Source organism: Hylobates moloch, unplaced genomic scaffold, assembly GCF_009828535.3.
Source record: "Hylobates moloch isolate HMO894 unplaced genomic scaffold, HMol_V3 SCAFFOLD_7, whole genome shotgun sequence".
Taxonomy (NCBI): domain Eukaryota; kingdom Metazoa; phylum Chordata; class Mammalia; order Primates; family Hylobatidae; genus Hylobates; species Hylobates moloch.
In genome coordinates, this window is record NW_026652282.1 from 23,096,296 (window position 1) to 23,103,497 (window position 7,202).

A 7,202-nucleotide genomic window follows, 5' to 3' on the forward strand; every position below is an offset into this window, starting at 1 on the left:
GGCTGGAATCACCTTCCCTTTGAAAAAACACTGTCATCTAGTGCTGCTGACTATGTACCTATGATCACATCCTGTCTCAAGATCTCCATCTTTTATACAGTTCTCTTTAAAAGAGTTCTTTGATGGTCCACCTACCCTTTCAGCTTCTTTCTGTTATTTGTTATCTAAAGAGGTGGGGGCGGGGAGTGACTTTAGAAGACTCTGAATCACTCAGTATACAAAACAATAACTATAAAGCTCTTTCAACTCTGACCTAAAGTTTAAACATTTTCATAATAAAAGGTTGGAGGGACTGCTATGAAAGTCAGTACGTTATCTCAGAGATTTTTAATTTAAATTAACTACCCTACAGGGTTCATGATTAGAATTTATGGGGTCTCTGCCCTGAGATTAGAAAAAAAATCTTACATCCTTATTTTCATAATGTCTAAGCTAAATTTGGTATTTTCTATGATCATGAATTTAGGTAACATACCACAGTACTTTTAACATTACTTATGAGTTACCAATAGAAATAATTTTAGTATTACATTGCAATTTTGTACATGACTTGAATTGTTTACTATTTTGAAATGATACATTTTTAGATTTACCAATAGTTCTTATTACTTAATGTCTCAATTAAAAGCAAATATATCTCAATATCACAATTTGTTTTAATTTTTTTGTTAACTATAGTTTAATATAATGAATTTCCTTTATAATACCATATATTATGTTTTATGTATTCAAAACCTTATTTTGGGAAGGAGTTCATAGGCATCAGACTCTGTAGCACAAAAAAAGGTTGAACATCCTCTGACAGACTCTGCCATGCTCTGCTATCCTTCTTGTGCCATGTCAGATGTGGTACCATATAGCCTTTGGGACTCCTATGGAAGCTTTGCAGCATCTCCCAGTCTAGGCCTGGAAATGATGATCCCATACCCTAGGGATCCATCGCCTTATTGTTCAAACAATGTCTGCGTATAACTAGACACAGAACTTTTCACTTTATCACTTTCCCTCCTCCCCATGCAGTACTTGAGGGGACATATTTACACTAAAAATTGTTTATCTGAAATTGAAATAGGCATCCTGTATTTTATCTGATCACCTTAAACTCCACAAGTATCCCCATGGGAATTTAAGCCAAAATTACAAATCCCGTCAGGTGACATCAACATGCACATAGAACCACGTGGATTTGCATCTGACAACTGAAATCTGAGAACTCCTACCAACTAGGTGTACAGGTTTGTAGTGGTCATTCTATTACATTCACAATTTCTTCATCATGTTGACTCCATGTGGATTGAATTTCCTAGATCTTATTCATTGCATTATGGTAAAGCTTTGCTGTTACTCAGCTCTTTATATTCATTTTCTCATTTAAACTTCATAGAATCTCAGAGAGTGGGCATGTTCCCCTCATTAAGAGAGGAAGCTATAGGGATTTGGGGAAATTAATAAACTAGTCTTAATTGCCACAACTATTAATTGTCAAAGGCAGGGATCTAACTTAAATCTGTTTGAGTCATGCTTTTTCCATATGCTACATTGCTTCTCATGTCAAGTCAGAAAGTTTCAGAAGTAGAGCACATTATGCTAGGTGTGTTAGAGAATTTCATATTTTAATGGAGGGAAATAACAGAGCAGAATTTGAAAATATTTATAATTGTATAGTTCCACTGGAACTAAAAACAATAAAAATAAAATGGCCTCTATTGTTTAAACATCAAATCAGATTGTATTGACAAAGCAATGCTTTTCCCCTTGGCATTAGAAAATGCTACAAGAGATGTGATAAAAATCCACAAAGATAAAAATGTATACAGGTTTATTTTTAAACTAAATGTGATTAAAATATCAAAAGCCCCAACATCACAACAGAGGATGGAAAATCCTAATGTTTGGCATGCAAAATAATGACAAAGCAGAAAGCTAGTGATTATAATAAGAGAAAAGCAAATAATACACAAAAATTAAGTGCAGAATATTGTATTTAACCAATGAAAAACACAGCTGAATGGATGCATGTGCAATGTCTCCCTTGTATATTAAAAAATATGAGCTCTGTTTTCTTTTATGTATGTCCCTGGGAAAAACCAAAACTATTAGTGACCTTAAAGGGGAAGAAATTTCAGAAAAACAAAGGACAATTATGGTTGTTGAGTGGAATAGCATTAAGTTTACACTTTTAATTACATCATCATTAGACTAAACAAATCACTTTTGCTTAAAAGAGGACACATTTCTAGACACTAAAGAAGCTTTTCAAAAAAGATAATATGCAACTCTAGATAACTATCAAAGAGGTATCCTTATTGTGTACAAAACTGCTTTTGTAATAGTTGGGTATTGATTGATGTGTGTGTGTGTGCGTGTGAATGTGTGTGAATTAAATATTTTAAATAAATTAGTGTAGGTATTTTAAAGAACTACTTATTGCATCTGTTTGAAAGCATATTATTACTTTATCATTTGAATAAACACCTAATACTTTGACTCTACAAATTTTCTATTTTGAAAACTGCCTTTTTAAATTTAGGGCAAGATTTTATTACAACATAAGCATTTATAGAATGTTTTTGCTTTTTTCTAATTCATGTATTTCCTTTGTTTAGCATATATTATAATTTATACATATTCATCATTGTATCACAAATAATTTGAATGAAACCACTAAGGTAGTCCATGGAATAGGGCAAACTATGGTTATATATTAGAAAAATATGAATATTATTATAGTTACATATAATTTATTATAGAGGTGTAAGTAAACAACCAGATGGCCTTATTTTTTATTTATAACACCCCCTCTCCCATTCCAAATGGTAGAATTTTCATAGCAGTTGTTTCTACATTAGTCTTGCTAAGTTGACTCCTGATGTGCTAAGCATTTTCTTAGATGCAAGATATGCACAAGGCCAAACAAAAGATTCAAAATAAAAAATCACTCCACCAACTCGATTTTTTTCCAGGATGTCAAATAATGAACCTCACCCTTATAATGGTCTATAAACTGACTCCTCGGAATGCTCTTCCTTTGCTACTGACACTTCTGACTAAATGTGCATCTATTCCCCAAAATACTACCGTGCCAATTGGCTTGTGTGGAATAACCTGAAAATCACAGGTAGTTTAATTAAACCTTTATACATTTGACTGTTAACCTTCCTTGAATATACCTGACTCTTCACTTTTGTATTCTGTGACTCAGACTCTGAAATTTCAAATGATAGATTAATGTAAAAAATAACAATACAGGATACATATTGAAATAACAAGAAATGCATTTACCTGAATTGCTCCCCGACATATGAAAGAAAGAGAAAAATCCAGGGATGGGGCCATGGTAGAAAGCTCCACAGGTATATTGTGTGCCATGATTTAAAGACAGTTCTTAGACTTGTAATTTTTCATTCCCTTTCCTCCTTTCCCTGTTCCCTGACATATGACCTTTAAATTTACATATACGCCCTGTGTTTCATATCCCTGAATTTAGATGGGTAAATCATTTTCTTGTTTTGGGCTTTACATTCTTTTGTTAATTTATTTTGGTTTCAGTTTCTACTTTCTCTCCATGAGTCACACATTCTCCCAACTTCTAATTCCCCATCTTCAAAAAAAAAGTTTTTTTTCATTCTTCAGGATATTTTGTTGCATGTCAAAATATAATAATCTCCTGGATGTCTTATCATCTCAAAATTAGGAAAATAAACCAAAAAAGCCTGTTATTTGAGAATCTAGTGTTATGATTTTGTGTTATTTATAATTAACCAGTCTATGAATATGCAAAGGTTTCACAGACAATATATTATAAATTAAATTTGATCTATCAACCCTTACAGCTAGTGAGCATGGCAATATTTCTGAGGGATTCTAGTGAAAGTCCCAGGTAGAAGTTATGGGTCAGGATATTTGGGTCTGGCAAAGGAACTCCTACGCTACTCAGGCGTGACTCTAACACCGTTAAATCCCAAGGCCCGGCTCACATTATTGAATCATCGCTCCAAAGGCATAAAGACATTCATTATTAAAAGCATTAATATTTTATTTTTTTGCCTCCCAGCTAAAACATTTCTCCTACTACTGTGCATCATAAAATCATGCTGATAAAGGGTGGACATGTGTAGGCATATTATTTGGTTCACTTATTCCTAGTTAATTACCTTTATGGTTCAAATACCAAGTGATAATAGGAAAGCATGATAAATAGCTCTCCATTAAAATGCTTGGGATAGTATTAAAAATGACTTGCTTTCTGCCACCCAATTCCCAGCATATTTTTATCCCATAGCATGTTTTCTTCAGAACAAGACATATTTTTCCTTTATCAGATAGATTTGTGATAATACCTCAAGCTAGTTAAAATATGCCAATAAAATATTTGACATAATAATCACTTGAACATGTAATTTACTCTTAATTTGTTGTTTAAGAAAATACATTTAAGATTAAATTTCTATATGCATTTTTATTAATACTTGTAAATTCAAGTATTATAAAAGTGTAAAACATATCTATGCTGTAAAATTTAATAACACTGGTAAAAATGATTTTAAGTAAGCATTTGAGGGTACTGCCATTTTTGTTGGGTTGATATATTTTTTAATTTTTCATAATTGTTTCCATGAGAGTAGAATGAAAGTATGTGTAAACTCCTGAAGAATTAGAATGATCTTCTTGATGAAATGATACTAATCAATTTCTGGGAATTCTAAATAATAAAAGGTGAGGAGTAGGCAGAATAATAAGTCCCACCTCACCAAGATATCCAAATGCTAATTCCCAGAAACTGCCAGTATGTTCTGTTATGTGGCAGAGGGGAACTGAGGATATAGATGGAACTAAGGCTGTTAATCAGGTGACCTTAAAATAGAGGGATTAACCTGGACTATCTAGGTGGGCCCAACGTCATCACAAGGGTCCTTATAAGTGAAAGAGAGAGGCAGAAGAGGAGAGTCAGAGAGGGAGATGTGCCTATGTGAATTAGGGTCAGACAGATGCAACATTGATGGCTTTGAAGACAGAGGAAGCAGACCAAGGACCACGAAATATGGATTTCCTCTAAAAGCTGGAAAAGGGAAGAAAGCGGGTTCTTCCCTAGAGCCCCCTAAAGGAACATAGCCCTGCTGAAACCTTGATTTTAGCCCAATGAGGTTTGTGTCAGACTTATGACCTACAGAACTGTAAAGTAATAAATTCCTGTTGAAGCCACCAAGTTTGTGATGATTTGTTATAACAGCAATAGAAAACTAATGCAGGTATGTAATTCATCAAAAAAGATACCATTTAATTCTATTTTCTTTTAGCCACTGAGTTCGAAATATGTTCAAGGAATTTCATGTTAATGTTATATGCTTCAGTACTTGGGCAAACTTGATACTTATATGAGCAATAAGAACTGGAATAGGGCATAACTCTTCGAAAGAAGCAGTACGCTATATTCTACAGGTGTTATAAAAATCAGGGACTTCCACTTACGGGTGGAAGAAATGGGTATATAGAAATTCTCAAGAAACAGTTGTTCCATTTTAACAGAATAAAGACATGCAAAATTATTAAGCCTATTGGAGAGCTGAGGAAGCAAATAAATCCAAATAGATTATATTCAGAAGGCTTAGAAGAAAAGGTACATGTTTGCTTTAACTGCAACATAGTAGAAGTAGGAGAAGGTATCTGCCATAGCTGGAATTAAGAAGAAGAAACCAAATTTTTAACAAATGGCTGTGATTGGGAGGACATGATGTATTAGAAACCTGAGGAGTTCCAGCCAGAGTAAGTCTTCCCTAACCAGCCAAACCTTTCCTATAATACAAACTTTCACTTGACACAGAGTAGTAGTGCACTGAAGTCTGTGTGCAAGGAAGGAGAGCTCAGAGATAATCCTTGAGGTATGTAGGGCCTTCTCCAAGTTCAAGGCAGTAGTCATCTGAAGGCTTAAAGCAGGAGAAATGAGAAAATTCCCTATAAGGCACATCGATTCTTCATCAAGTGAACTGAAGCTGACCTCCGCACCTGAGTACAGAGTATGTAAACTGAGAAAAATTCCTTCAAGGCACCAAGACCTTTCAAGGTGGATTACCAGCTGCTGAAGTTTGAATTTAGAGCGAGTGAGCTAAGATAATTCCCAATAAGTGTACTGAATTAACCTCTGGAAGCTGGGAAGGGGCTGAGAGATGATCTGATATGCAGGAAGTTTATGGTGAGAACTGATCAGCAAAGAGAACTTTATAAAGAACCAACAATCCATCATGGAGGCAAAAAGCAGAGTGATCACTCCCAATTTTAAAAGATAGCAGCCAGCCTGAAAAACATCTTTAGAACTTCAGTGCTCAGATCACAAATGTTGCTGAAGTAAAATTATTGATCTCTACCTCAAAATATTGAAAGTCAGTAATTAACCTAACGTAATTGAACTTGTCACAAAATTCAAACCCTACCTGAAAACAGATTAAATTTGTCACCCAATCTATTGACCTGAGAGAAGACACAATTTACCAATTTTGTGGTAAAACAGTATTATTCCAGTCACTATTGTTCTTTATGCACAATGTCTGGCATAAAATAAATAACTGTGAAAGAAGGAAGAAAAAAATTGACCTGTGATCAAGAGAGGAAATATTCCATATAAGCAGATACAGAGATGGCCCAAATGCCTGAATTACTATTTGATAACTTTAAAATAATGAGGGTAACGGGGCTAAAAGATCTAGTACCAAAGGAGGTAACGTGTGTGAACAGGTATAGAAATTCATCAAAGCAATAAAAGATATAAAAACTGGAAATCTATAAACCATGGAACTGTAAATTACAAAAAATAACAAGAAAATATAGTGAATAAAGAAATACACAATACCATAAATGAAGAATTCATTCAATTGGCTTAACAACACACAGTTCTTCCTCTACATAGCTGAAAAAAGATGAGTGATTTTGAAAGACAGCAACATAAATTACCAAAATCAAATACAAAGTCTAAAAGTTAATGGGTGCAGGAAATCAACATGGCACATGGATACATATGTAACAAACCTGCACATTGTGCACATGTACCCTAAAACCCTAAAGTATAATAAAAAAAAAAGAATAAAAAAAAAATGAAGCAGAAGACCTGATATCTGTGGCAGAAGGATATCAAGAGAAGTTATCACTAAGAACTTTTCAAAGTTGATTAACTACATCAACCGACAGATTCAAGGTCAGCAAACCCCAAA